At 60.4% G+C, this 12,500-nt stretch overlaps 1 non-coding gene across 1 annotated transcript; it reads left to right on the top strand.

The window, feature by feature from the left end:
* The first annotated feature begins 9,229 nt into the window (after nt 1–9,229).
* On the top strand, nt 9,230–11,044 carry LOC149324638 (small subunit ribosomal RNA). Its single transcript, XR_016286725.1, has one exon. It is a non-coding gene; the product is annotated as a small subunit ribosomal RNA (ribosomal RNA).
* The last annotated feature ends 1,456 nt before the right edge of the window (nt 11,045–12,500 follow it).

The raw sequence follows: 12,500 nt of genomic DNA, 5'->3' as shown, positions 1-12,500 counted from the left end.
GTCTGCCCCGGTAGACGGGGTCGCTTTATTCGGACTTTGCCGTTCGGGCGCGTCTGCCCCGGTAGACGGGGTCGCTTTATTCGGACTTTGCCGTTCGGGCGCGTCTGCCCCGGTAGACGGGGTTGCCTCTTTCGGACTTTGCCGTTCCGGCGCGTCTGCCCCGGTAGACGGGGTCGCTTTATTCGGACTTTGCCGTTCGGGCGCGTCTGCCCCGGTAGACGGGGTCGCTTTATTCGGACTTTGCCGTTCGGGCGCGTCTGCCCCGGTAGACGGGGTTGCCTCTTTCGGACTTTGCCGTTCCGGCGCGTCTGCCCCGGTAGACGGGGTCGCTTTATTCGGACTTTGCCGTTCGGGCGCGTCTGCCCCGGTAGACGGGGTCGCTTTATTCGGACTTTGCCGTTCGGGCGCGTCTGCCCCGGTAGACGGGGTCGCCTCTTTCGGACTTTGCCGTTCGGGCGCGTCTGCCCCGGTAGACGGGGTCGCCTCTTTCGGACTTTGCCGTTCGGGCGCGTCTGGCCCGGTAGACGGGGTCGCTTTATTCGGACTTTGCCGTTCGGGCGCGTCTGCCCCGGTAGACGGGGTTGCCTCTTTCGGACTTTGCCGTTCCGGCGCGTCTGCCCCGGTAGACGGGGTCGCTTTATTCGGACTTTGCCGTTCGGGCGCGTCTGCCCCGGTAGACGGGGTCGCTTTATTCGGACTTTGCCGTTCGGGCGCGTCTGCCCCGGTAGACGGGGTCGCCTCTTTCGGACTTTGCCGTTCGGGCGCGTCTGCCCCGGTAGACGGGGTCGCCTCTTTCGGACTTTGCCGTTCGGGCGCGTCTGGCCCGGTAGACGGGGTCGCTTTATTCGGACTTTGCCGTTCGGGCGCGTCTGCCCCGGTAGACGGGGTTGCCTCTTTCGGACTTTGCCGTTCCGGCGCGTCTGCCCCGGTAGACGGGGTCGCTTTATTCGGACTTTGCCGTTCGGGCGCGTCTGCCCCGGTAGACGGGGTCGCTTTATTCGGACTTTGCCGTTCGGGCGCGTCTGGCCCGGTAGACGGGGTCGCTTTATTCGGACTTTGCCGTTCGGGCGCGTCTGCCCCGGTAGACGGGGTTGCCTCTTTCGGACTTTGCCGTTCCGGCGCGTCTGCCCCGGTAGACGGGGTCGCTTTATTCGGACTTTGCCGTTCGGGCGCGTCTGCCCCGGTAGACGGGGTCGCTTTATTCGGACTTTGCCGTTCGGGCGCGTCTGCCCCGGTAGACGGGGTCGCCTCTTTCGGACTTTGCCGTTCGGGCGCGTCTGCCCCGGTAGACGGGGTCGCCTCTTTCGGACTTTGCCGTTCGGGCGCGTCTGGCCCGGTAGACGGGGTCGCCTCTTTCGGACTTTGCCGTTCGGGCGCGTCTGCCCCGGTAGACGGGGTCGCTTTATTCGGACTTTGCCGTTCGGGCGCGTTCGCCCCGGCCGACGCGGGACGAAAGTCGTTTGCGACTTTGCCTTCCCTGTGTAGGGCGTTCAAAGGCGAATCTTTTGTTACCAATCTCGTCACTTTGCTGCCAGTCTGGGCCGAGATACGTGCGATTGAACGGTATCGCCTAGGCAGACGCGGTACGGGGTTTTCGAATTTTTAAAGGTCCTTTTCTTTGGCGGAGCACGACGAATTTTACAGCGCCGCGTCGGCCGCGCTGCGGCGCATCTTTTTCGATCATCACATTGCGGTCGGAGCAGCGGGCGATTAACCGCTCGCGACAGGGAGACTTTGACCATTTCAAACTTTTCACGGCCGGCCCCTATGTCTCAAGCCTACGAATTTGAAGTCAGTGTGCAGGCGAATCTTTTGCCACCGGTCCCGTCGTTTTCCTGCCATTCTCGCTCGAGATAGGGGCGATTCAACAGTCTCGCCTAGGCAGACGCGGTCCCGCCTAGGCAGACGCGGTTCCCTCCCCGGCGAACGCGGTAAATGGTCTTCGAGTTTTTAGAGGCACTTTTACCTGGCGGAACGCGACGAAATTTACGCCACGCGTCGGCCGCGCCGGCGCGCATCTTGTGCAGTCATCCCCGACCCGCTGCTTCCAATGTAGCCGGAGCAGCGGGTGATTGACCAGTCTCGCAAGGGGCCGCCTTTTCGAATTCTCGCGGCCGTCGCCTTAAGCGCAGCCGCTCAGTTTTTAGTTGCGCGCGTTGGGCTGAGAAGGGCGAACATTTTGAGACCTCTCCCGTCCCTTTCGCGCAACGCAAGGCAGAGTTACGCTCGTTTGAAGCTCGCCTAGGCAGACGCGGTCCCGCCTAGGCAGACGCGGTTGCCTCCCCGGCGGACGCGGTGAACGGTCTTCGAACTTTTAAGGGCACTTTTAACTGGCGGAACGCGACGAAATTTACGCCACGTGTCGGCCGCACCGCGACGCATCTTGTGCAGTCATCGCCGACTCGCTGCTTCCAATGCAGCCGGAGCAGCGGGCGATTGACCAGGCTCGCAAGGGGCCGCCTTTTGTAATCTTCGCGGCCGTTCCCGTGGGCGAATCCGCTCCATTTTTAGATCCGCGTGTGGGGCTGAGAAAGGCGAACATTTTGAGACCTTTCTCGTCCCTTTCGCGCAACGCGAGTGAGAGTTACGCTCGTTTGAAGCTCGCCTAGGCAGACGCGGTCCCGCCTAGGCAGACGCGGTAAATGGTCTTCGAATTTTTAAAGGCACTTTGAACTGGCGGAGCGCGACGAAATTTACGCCACGGTTCGGCCGCGCCGGCGCGCATCTTGTGCAGTTATCGCGGACTCGCTGCTTGCACTGTAGCCGGAGCAGCAGGTGATTGACCAGGCTCGCAAGGGGCCGCCTTTTCTAGTCTTCGCGGCGGTTCCCGTGGGCGCAGCCGCTCAATTTCTAGTTCCGCGCGTTGGGCTGAGAGAGGCGAACATTTTGAGACCTTTCCCGTCCCTTTCGCGCAACGCAAGTGAGAGTTACGCTCGTTTGAAGCTCGCCTAGGCAGACGCGGTCCCGCCTAGGCAGACGCGGTTGCCTCCCCGGCGGACGCGGTAAACGGTCTTCGAGTTTTTAAAGGCACTTTGAACTGGCGGAGCGCGACCAAATTTACGCCACGGTTCGGCCGCGCAGGCGCGCATCTTGTGCAGTTATCGCGGACTCGCTGCTTGCACTGTAGCCGGAGCAGCAGGTGATTGACCAGGCTCGCAAGGGGCCGCCTTTTCTAATCTTCGCGGCGGTTCCCGTGGGCGCAGCCGCTCAATTTTTAGTTCCGCGTGTGGGGCTGAGAAAGGCGAACATTTTGAGACCTTTCCCGTCCCTTTCGCGCAACGCAAGTGAGAGTTACGCTCGTTTGAAGCTCGCCTAGGCAGACGCGGTCCCGCCTAGGCAGACGCGGTAAATGGTCTTCGAATTTTTAAAGGCACTTTGAACTGGCGGAACGCGACGAAATTTACGCCACGGTTCGGCCGCGCAGGCGCGCATCTTGTGCAGTTATCGCGGACTCGCTGCTTGCACTGTAGCCGGAGCAGCAGGTGATTGACCAGGCTCGCAAGGGGCCGCCTTTTCTAATCTTCGCGGCCGTTCCCGTGGGCGAATCCGCTCCATTTTTAGATCCGCGTGTGGGGCCGAGAAAGGCGAACATTTTGAGACCTTTCCCGTCCCTTTCGCGCAACGCAAGTGAGAGTTACGCTCGTTTGAAGCTCGCCTAGGCAGACGCGGTCCCGCCTAGGCAGACGCGGTAAATGGTCTTCGAATTTTTAAAGGCACTTTGAACTGGCGGAGCGCGACGAAATTTACGCCACGGTTCGGCCGCGCCGGCGCGCATCTTGTGCAGTTATCGCGGACTCGCTGCTTGCACTGTAGCCGGAGCAGCACGTGATTGACCAGGCTCGCAAGGGGCCGCCTTTTCTAATCTTCGCGGCCGTTCCCGTGGGCGAATCCGCTCCATTTTTAGATCCGCGTGTGGGGCCGAGAAAGGCGAACATTTTGAGACCTTTCCCGTCCCTTTCGCGCAACGCAAGTGAGAGTTACGCTCGTTTGAAGCTCGCCTAGGCAGACGCGGTCCCGCCTAGGCAGACGCGGTAAATGGTCTTCGAATTTTTAAAGGCACTTTGAACTGGCGGAGCGCGACGAAATTTACGCCACGGTTCGGCCGCGCCGGCGCGCATCTTGTGCAGTTATCGCGGACTCGCTGCTTGCACTGTAGCCGGAGCAGCACGTGATTGACCAGGCTCGCAAGGGGCCGCCTTTTCTAATCTTCGCGGCCGTTCCCGTGGGCGAATCCGCTCCATTTTTAGATCCGCGTGTGGGGCCGAGAAAGGCGAACATTTTGAGACCTTTCCCGTCCCTTTCGCGCAACGCAAGTGAGAGTTACGCTCGTTTGAAGCTCGCCTAGGCAGACGCGGTCCCGCCTAGGCAGACGCGGTTGCCTCCCCGGCGGACGCGGTAAATGGTCTTCGAATTTTTAAAGGCACTTTGAACTGGCGGAGCGCGACGAAATTTACGCCACGGTTCGGCCGCGCCGGCGCGCATCTTGTGCAGTTATCGCGGACTCGCTGCTTGCACTGTAGCCGGAGCAGCAGGTGATTGACCAGGCTCGCAAGGGGCCGCCTTTTCTAATCTTCGCGGCCGTTCCCGTGGGCGAATCCGCTCCATTTTTAGATCCGCGTGTGGGGCTGAGAAAGGCGAACATTTTGAGGCCTTTCCCGTCCCTTTCGCGCAACGCAAGTGAGAGTTACGCTCGTTTGAAGCTCGCCTAGGCAGACGCGGTCCCGCCTAGGCAGACGCGGTTGCCTCCCCGGCGGACGCGGTAAATGGTCTTCGAGTTTTTAAAGGCACTTTGAACTGGCGGAGCGCGACCAAATTTACGCCACGGTTCGGCCGCGCCGGCGCGCATCTTGTGCTGTCATCGCGGACTCGCTGCTTGCACTGTAGCCGGAGCAGCGGGTGATTGACCAGGCTCGCAAGGGGCCGCCTTTTCTAATCTTCGCGGCCGCTGCCGTGGGCGAATCCGCTCCATTTTTAGTTCCGCGCGTTGGGCTGAGAAAGGCGAACATTTTGAGACCTTTCTCGTCCCTTTCGCGCAACGCAAGTGAGAGTTACGCTCGTTTGAAGCTCGCCTAGGCAGACGCGGTCCCGCCTAGGCAGACGCGGTTGCCTCCCCGGCGGACGCGGTAAACGGTCTTCGAATTTTTAAAGGCACTTTGAACTGGCGGAGCGCGACGAAATTTACGCCACGGTTCGGCCGCGCCGGCGCGCATCTTGTGCAGTCATCGCCGACTCGCTGCTTCCACTGCAGCCGGAGCAGCGGGCGATTGACCAGGCTCGCAAGGGGCCGCCTTTTCTAATCTTCGCGGCTGTTCCCGTGGGCGCAGCCGCTCAATTTTTAGTTCCGCGTGTTGGGCTGAGAGAGGCGAATATTTTGAGACCTTTCCCGTCCCTTTCGCGCAACGCAAGTGAGAGTTACGCTCGTTTGAAGCTCGCCTAGGCAGACGCGGTCCGTTTGAAGCTCGCCTAGGCAGACGCGGTCCCGCCTAGGCAGACGCGGTTGCCTCCCCGGCGGACGCGGTAAACGGTCTTCGAGTTTTTAAAGGCACTTTGAACTGGCGGAGCGCGACCAAATTTACGCCACGGTTCGGCCGCGCCGGCGCGCATCTTGTGCAGTCATCGCCGACCCGCTGCTTGCACTGTAGCCGGAGCAGCGGGCGATTGAGCAGTCTCGCAAGGGGCCGCCTTTTCTAATCTTCGCGGCCGTTCCCGTGGGCGAATCCGCTCCATTTTTAGATCCGCGTGTGGGGCTGAGAAAGGCGAACATTTTGAGACCTTTCCCGTCCCTTTCGCCCAACGCAAGTGAGAGTTACGCTCGTTTGAAGCTCGCCTAGGCAGACGCGGTTGCCTCCCCGGCGGACGCGGTAAATGGTCTTCGAGTTTTTAAAGGCACTTTGAACTGGCGGAGCGCGACCAAATTTACGCCACGGTTCGGCCGCGCCGGCGCGCATCTTGTGCTGTCATCGCGGACTCGCTGCTTGCACTGTAGCCGGAGCAGCGGGCGATTGACCAGTATCGCAAGGGGCCGCCTTTTCTAATCTTCGCGGCCGTTCCCGTGGGCGAATCCGCTCCATTTTTAGTTCCGCGCGTTGGGCTGAGAAAGGCGAACATTTTGAGACCTTTCCCGTCCGTTTCGCGCAACGCAAGTGAGAGTTACGCTCGTTTGAAGCTCGCCTAGGCAGACGCGGTCCCGCCTAGGCAGACGCGGTTGCCTCCCCGGCGGACGCGGTAAACGGTCTTCGAATTTTTAAAGGCACTTTGAACTGGCGGAGCGCGACGAAATTTACGCCACGGTTCGGCCGCGCCGGCGCGCATCTTGTGCAGTCATCGCCGACCCGCTGCGTCCACTGCAGCCGGAGCAGCGGGCGATTGACCAGTATCGCAAGGGGCCGCCTTTTCGAATTCTCGCGGCCGTTGCCTTGAGCGCAGCCGCTCAATTTCTAGTTGCGCGCGTTGGGCTGAGAAAGGCGAACATTTTGAGACCTTTCCCGTCCGTTTCGCGCAACGCAAGTGAGAGTTGCGCTCGTTTGAAGCTCGCCTAGGCAGACGCGGTCCCGCCTAGGCAGACGCGGTAAATTGTCTTCGAATTTTTAAAGGCACTTTGAACTGGCGGAGCGCGACGAAATTTACGCCACGGTTCGGCCGCGCCGGCGCGCATCTTGTGCAGTTATCGCGGACTCGCTGCTTGCACTGTAGCCGGAGCAGCAGGTGATTGACCAGGCTCGCAAGGGGCCGCCTTTTCTAATCTTCGCGGCCGTTCCCGTGGACGAATCCGCTCCATTTTTAGATCCGCGTGTGGGGCTGAGAAAGGCGAGCATTTTGAGACCTTTCTCGTCCCTTTCGCGCAACGCAAGTGAGAGTTACGCTCGTTTGAAGCTCGCCTAGGCAGACGCGGTCCCGCCTAGGCAGACGCGGTTGCCTCCCCGGCGGACGCGGTAAACGGTTTTCGAATATTTAAAGGCACTTTCACCTGGCGGAACGAGACGAAATTTACGCCACGTGTCGGCCGCGCTGCCGCCCATCTTGTGCAGTCCTCCTCGACCCGCTGCTTCCACTGTAGCCGGAGCAGCGGGTGATTGACCAGGTTCGCAAGGGGCCGCCTTTTCGAATGTTCACGGCCGTTCCCGTGGGCGCAGCCGCTCAATTTTTAGTTCCGCGTGTGGGGCTGAGAAAGGCGAATATTTTGAGACCTTTCCCGTCCCTTTCGCGCAACGGAAGGCAGAGTTACGTTCGTTTGAAGCCCGCTCCGGTAGACGCGCTTATGACCCGCGGGGGTCTGGGTACTTATCGCTGCATATATAAGGGGGCATACCGCCTAGGCAGACGCGAAACAGTAAAGCGTCCGCTTTGTCAGCAAAGTCCGAAACGGACCTCTCGACGCCCGGGAGGTGAATTCGGGCTTTAGGCGGCCTCGGCAGATGTGATTTTCATGAGTTTGTGCATTATTTATGCGAGTTTTGCGGCGAACGCGCCTCGAGTACGGCGGCTCGCCCGACGGCTATGTCCACGAGTACGGCTCGTGCGGGGCGCCGCGGAAGCGCGGTTGTGCGATGCCGCAGCAAAGCGCGCACGATTTGAGTGGCTTTTGCGGCGAACGCTCCTCGAGTACGGCGGTTCGCCCGATGACAATGTCCACGAGTACGGCTCGTGCGGGGCGCCGCGGAAGTGCTTTTTTGCGATGCCGCAGCAAAGCGCGCTCGATTTGAGGGGCTCTTGCCGCCAACGCGCCTCGAGTACGGCGGTTGGCCCGATGACAATGTCCACGAGTACGGCTCGTGCGGGGCGCCGGGGAAGCGCTTTTGTGCGATGCCGCAGGAAAGCGCGCACGTTTTGAGCGGCTCTTGCGGCGAACGCGCCTCGAGTACGGCGGTTCGCCCGACGGCTATGTCCACGAGTACGGCTCGTGCGGGGCGCCGGGGCAGCGCTTTCGTGCGATGCCGCAGGAAAGCGTGCACGATTTGAGCGGCTCTTGCGGCGAACGCGCCTCGAGTACGGCGGTTCGCCCGATGACCATGTCCACGAGTACGGCTCGTGCGGGGCGCCGGGGCAGCGCTTTCGTGCGATGCCGCAGGAAAGCGCGCACGATTTGAGCGGCTCTTGCGGCGAACGCGCCTCGAGTACGGCGGTTCGCCCGATGACCATGTCCACGAGTACGGCTCGTGCGGGGCGCCGGGGCAGCGCTTTCGTGCGATGCCGCAGGAAAGCGCGCACGATTTGAGCGGCTCTTGCGGCGAACGCGCCTCGAGTACGGCGCTTCGCCCGACGGCTATGTCCACGAGTACGGCTCGTGCGGGGCGCCGGGGATGCGCTTTTGTGCGATGCCGCAGCAAAGCGCGCACGATTTGTGGGGGTCTTGCCGCCAACGCGCCTCGAGTACGGCGGTTCGCCCGATGACAATGTCCACGAGTACGGCTCGTGCGGGGCGCCGGGGCAGCGCTTTCGTGCGATGCCGCAGGAAAGCGCGCACGATTTGAGCGGCTCTTGCGGCGAACGCGCCTCGAGTACGGCGGTTCGCCCGACGGCTATGTCCACGAGTACGGCTCGTGCGGGGCGCCGCGGAAGCGCGGCGTTGTGATGCCGCGGCAAAGCGCGCACGATTTGTGCGGCCCTTGCGGCGAAAGTGGCACGAGTACGGCGATTTACTCACCCACGGAGGTCTGGGTACTTATCGCTGCTATTATATGGGGGTCCCAGTGGAGCAGTCGGCGGCGCGCGCCCGCGTGTGCGCGCCGTGACCGGGTCTGATATGCGGCCTCGTGCCCAGCGTGTCCCCGTCCCTCGGACCCCACGGCATTCGTCTGCAGCCTCATCCGCGTCTGCGATAGGGGCTGGTTGTCGGACGACGCTGTTTCCACGTTTTACGAGGTGTGTTCCGTGCTACCCGGACTCGATTCCGTGCGAGCGCGCCGAAGACGCGGGCGTGTCCCGTCGTCTGGCGGCTTGGCCGTCTCGGCTACGCAGCAAGCGCCGTCCAGTTGCCTAATGCTGCGGCCCTAGAGGCCGATGTGCGCACTGGTGGGCGCGTTACAAATGCTTTGCCTAAAGGCACACGTGCTCTCTTGCCGCGTGGCGATTGCCGTACCTACGGGTCGGATGCCGCAGCGAGCTCGAACGATGCACGGGCAGCGCAAGCTGCCGCGAAAAAGATGCGTCGCGCGCTGGGGGTTTATGGCGGCCCTATCGGCGGCGACGAGGCACCCTTCTGGGGCGAAAAGGGAATGCCTATGCATCATACCTGGTTGATCCTGCCAGTAATCATATGCTTGTCTCAAAGATTAAGCCATGCATGTCTAAGTACATGCCGAAATAAGGCGAAACCGCGAATGGCTCATTAAATCAGTTATGGTTCCTTAGATCGTTTCTTTCTACTTGGACAACTGTGGCAATTCTAGAGCTAATACATGCATTGAGCCTGAAGGCCTTTGGCTGACGGGCGCTTTTATTAGACCAAGACCCATCGGGCTCTGCCCGTACTCTGTGGTGACTCTGGATAACTTTGTGCTGATCGCATGGCCATGAGCCGGCGACGTTTCTTTCAAGTGTCTGCCTTATCAACTTTCGATGGTAGGTTACTTGCCTACCATGGTTGTTACGGGTAACGGAGAATCAGGGTTCGATTCCGGAGAGGGAGCCTGAGAAACGGCTACCACATCCAAGGAAGGCAGCAGGCGCGCAAATTACCCACTCCCGGCACGGGGAGGTAGTGACGAAAAATAACAATACGGGACTCTTTTGAGGCCCCGTAATTGAAATGAGTACACTCTAAATCCTTTAACGAGGATCAATTGGAGGGCAAGTCTGGTGCCAGCAGCCGCGGTAATTCCAGCTCCAATAGCGTATACTAAAGCTGCTGCGGTTAAAAAGCTCGTAGTTGGATCTCAGTTCCAGACGAGTAGTGCATCTACCCGATGCGACGGCTCGGACTGAACATCATGCCGGTCCTCTCTTGGTGCCCTTCATTGGTGCGTCTCGAGGTGGCCTGCGCTTTTACTTTGAAAAAATTAGAGTGCTCAACGCAGGCGAGTCGCCTGAATAAACTTGCATGGAATAATAGAACAAGACCCCGTTTCTGTTCTGTTGGTTTTTGGAATACGGGGTAATGATTAAGAGGGACAGACGGGGGCATTCGTATTGCGGCGCTAGAGGTGAAATTCTTGGACCGTCGCAAGACGAACTACTGCGAAAGCATTTGCCAAGAATGTTTTCTTTGATCAAGAACGAAAGTCAGAGGTTCGAAGGCGATCAGATACCGCCCTAGTTCTGACCATAAACGATGCCAACCAGCGATCCGCCTGAGTTACTCAAATGACTCGGCGGGCAGCTTCCGGGAAACCAAAGTATTTGGGTTCCGGGGGAAGTATGGTTGCAAAGCTGAAACTTAAAGGAATTGACGGAAGGGCACCACCAGGAGTGGAGCCTGCGGCTTAATTTGACTCAACACGGGAAAACTTACCCGGCCCGGACACTGGGAGGATTGACAGATTGAGAGCTCTTTCTTGATTCGGTGGATGGTGGTGCATGGCCGTTCTTAGTTGGTGGAGCGATTTGTCTGGTTAATTCCGATAACGAACGAGACTCTAGCCTATTAAATAGGTGCGGGGTTCCCAGCACCTTACAACCTTCTTAGAGGGACAAGCGGCTCCTAGCCGCACGAAACAGAGCAATAACAGGTCTGTGATGCCCTTAGATGTCCGGGGCCGCACGCGCGCTACACTGAAGGAAGCAGCGTGTCTTTATCCCTGTCTGAAAAGACTGGGTAACCCGTGGAACTTCTTTCGTGATTGGGATAGGGGCTTGCAATTGTTCCCCTTGAACGAGGAATTCCCAGTAAGCGCGAGTCATAAGCTCGCGTTGATTACGTCCCTGCCCTTTGTACACACCGCCCGTCGCTACTACCGATTGAATGATTTAGTGAGGTCTTCGGACCGATGTCCGGCGCGGCCTTTCGGTTGCGCCGGTCTGTTGGAAAGATGACCAAACTTGATCATTTAGAGGAAGTAAAAGTCGTAACAAGGTTTCCGTAGGTGAACCTGCGGAAGGATCATTACCGGATTGTGCTTGTCACACCCGGCGCCGCCCCCACTTATAAGCGGGGGAAGGCCTCAACCGCGGAGTTGCGAGATTCTGAAGCCGCTTCTCTGCACAAACTGTTGCGCCCAGCGGAGCTCCGTCACCAAGGGAAAGTCGGACGGGCTGTATCCGCAGGTTTGAACGGCGTAACGCACCACTCATGGTGGGCTTTCGGTTGTCGACAACCGTCGAAGAGGCGCAAACAGAGCCGGTAGGCAGGCCGAGGGAAAGGCCTGCCCGCTGCCAAGGGAACGGCGGCGGCTGCTGCGAAGTACGAAAGGAAACGCTGCTCGCTGGCTTTGTCGTGTTGCGACCACGAGTCGGTAGGCGGGCCGAGGGAAAGGCCTGCCCGCTGCCAAGGGAACGGCGGCGGCTGCTGCGAAGTACGAAAGGAAACGCTGCTCGCTGGCTTTGTCGTGTTGCGACCACGAGTCGGTAGGCGGGCCGAGGGAAAGGCCTGCCCGCTGCCAAGGGAACGGCGGCGGCTGCTGCGAAGTACGAAAGGAAACGCTGCTCGCTGGCTTTGTCGTGTTGCGACCACGAGTCGGTAGGCGGGCCGAGGGAAAGGCCTGCCCGCTGCCAAGGGAACGGCGGCGGCTGCTGCGAAGTACGAGAGGAACCGCGGCTCGCTGGCTTTGTCGTGTTGCGACCACCAGTCGGTAGGCGGGCCGAGGGAAAGGCCTGCCCGCTGCCAAGGGAACGGCGGCGGCTGCTGCGAAGTACGAGAGGAACCGCGGCTCGCTGGCTGGGAAACTGCGCTTCTGCGCGACGCGCACGCGGCGGGACGCGCGCGGCCCAGGGAACGGCCGCGCGCGAAAGGTCTCGCACTGCGGGCGCGGAGTCTGACGCCGCGCCGACGGCGCGAAAGGAGGCACCGGGACCGAAAAGGACGAGGGATTATAATCCCGCACTTTGAACGCATTCGCGGCAGCCGGGTTCTCTTGCTGCTTCGTCCTTCCCAGCCTTCGAGTAGTCTGTCGGTGCGCTACCGAAACGCCGTCCATGGCACTGTGGCCGGTGGGCTCCTATTGCGGGAGTAGACTGATGAACGTCCGCTTTGCGGCTTGTTCCAAGTACGCGCTGCGTAGCCACGGCTAGGCGGTGCCTGTCTCCTTGCGAAGCAATGATGTGGCGAAATGGTCGAGTAGGGAGCAGCACGATGGCGCACCCGGGGGCGACCGGACCGGGGGGCGTTGGGAAAACCCCCTCCCCTACAAAAGGGTGCAGCAGCGGTAGGCGGTGATGACTCGCCTTGAAAGATGTGAACAGCAGTTGAGTGTGAACAGCAACAAAAAAAACCGCTGCTGGAGTCCGGGGGTAGCGTCGCTGCAGATCGCAGAAAGGTGCGTGAGGACGGTGGCACAGAGCTCCAAGAATGTATATTTCTAGCAAACGCCGGTGCTTCGAGGTGTTCTGCGGTCAGGCCCGTGCGG

Source organism: Amblyomma mixtum, unplaced genomic scaffold, assembly GCF_055824585.1.
Source record: "Amblyomma mixtum isolate Tamu unplaced genomic scaffold, ASM5582458v1 scaffold_21, whole genome shotgun sequence".
Classification (NCBI taxonomy): domain Eukaryota; kingdom Metazoa; phylum Arthropoda; class Arachnida; order Ixodida; family Ixodidae; genus Amblyomma; species Amblyomma mixtum.
Note: the sequence above shows the minus strand (reverse complement) of the source record. Positions and strands in the feature narration are given on the sequence as shown.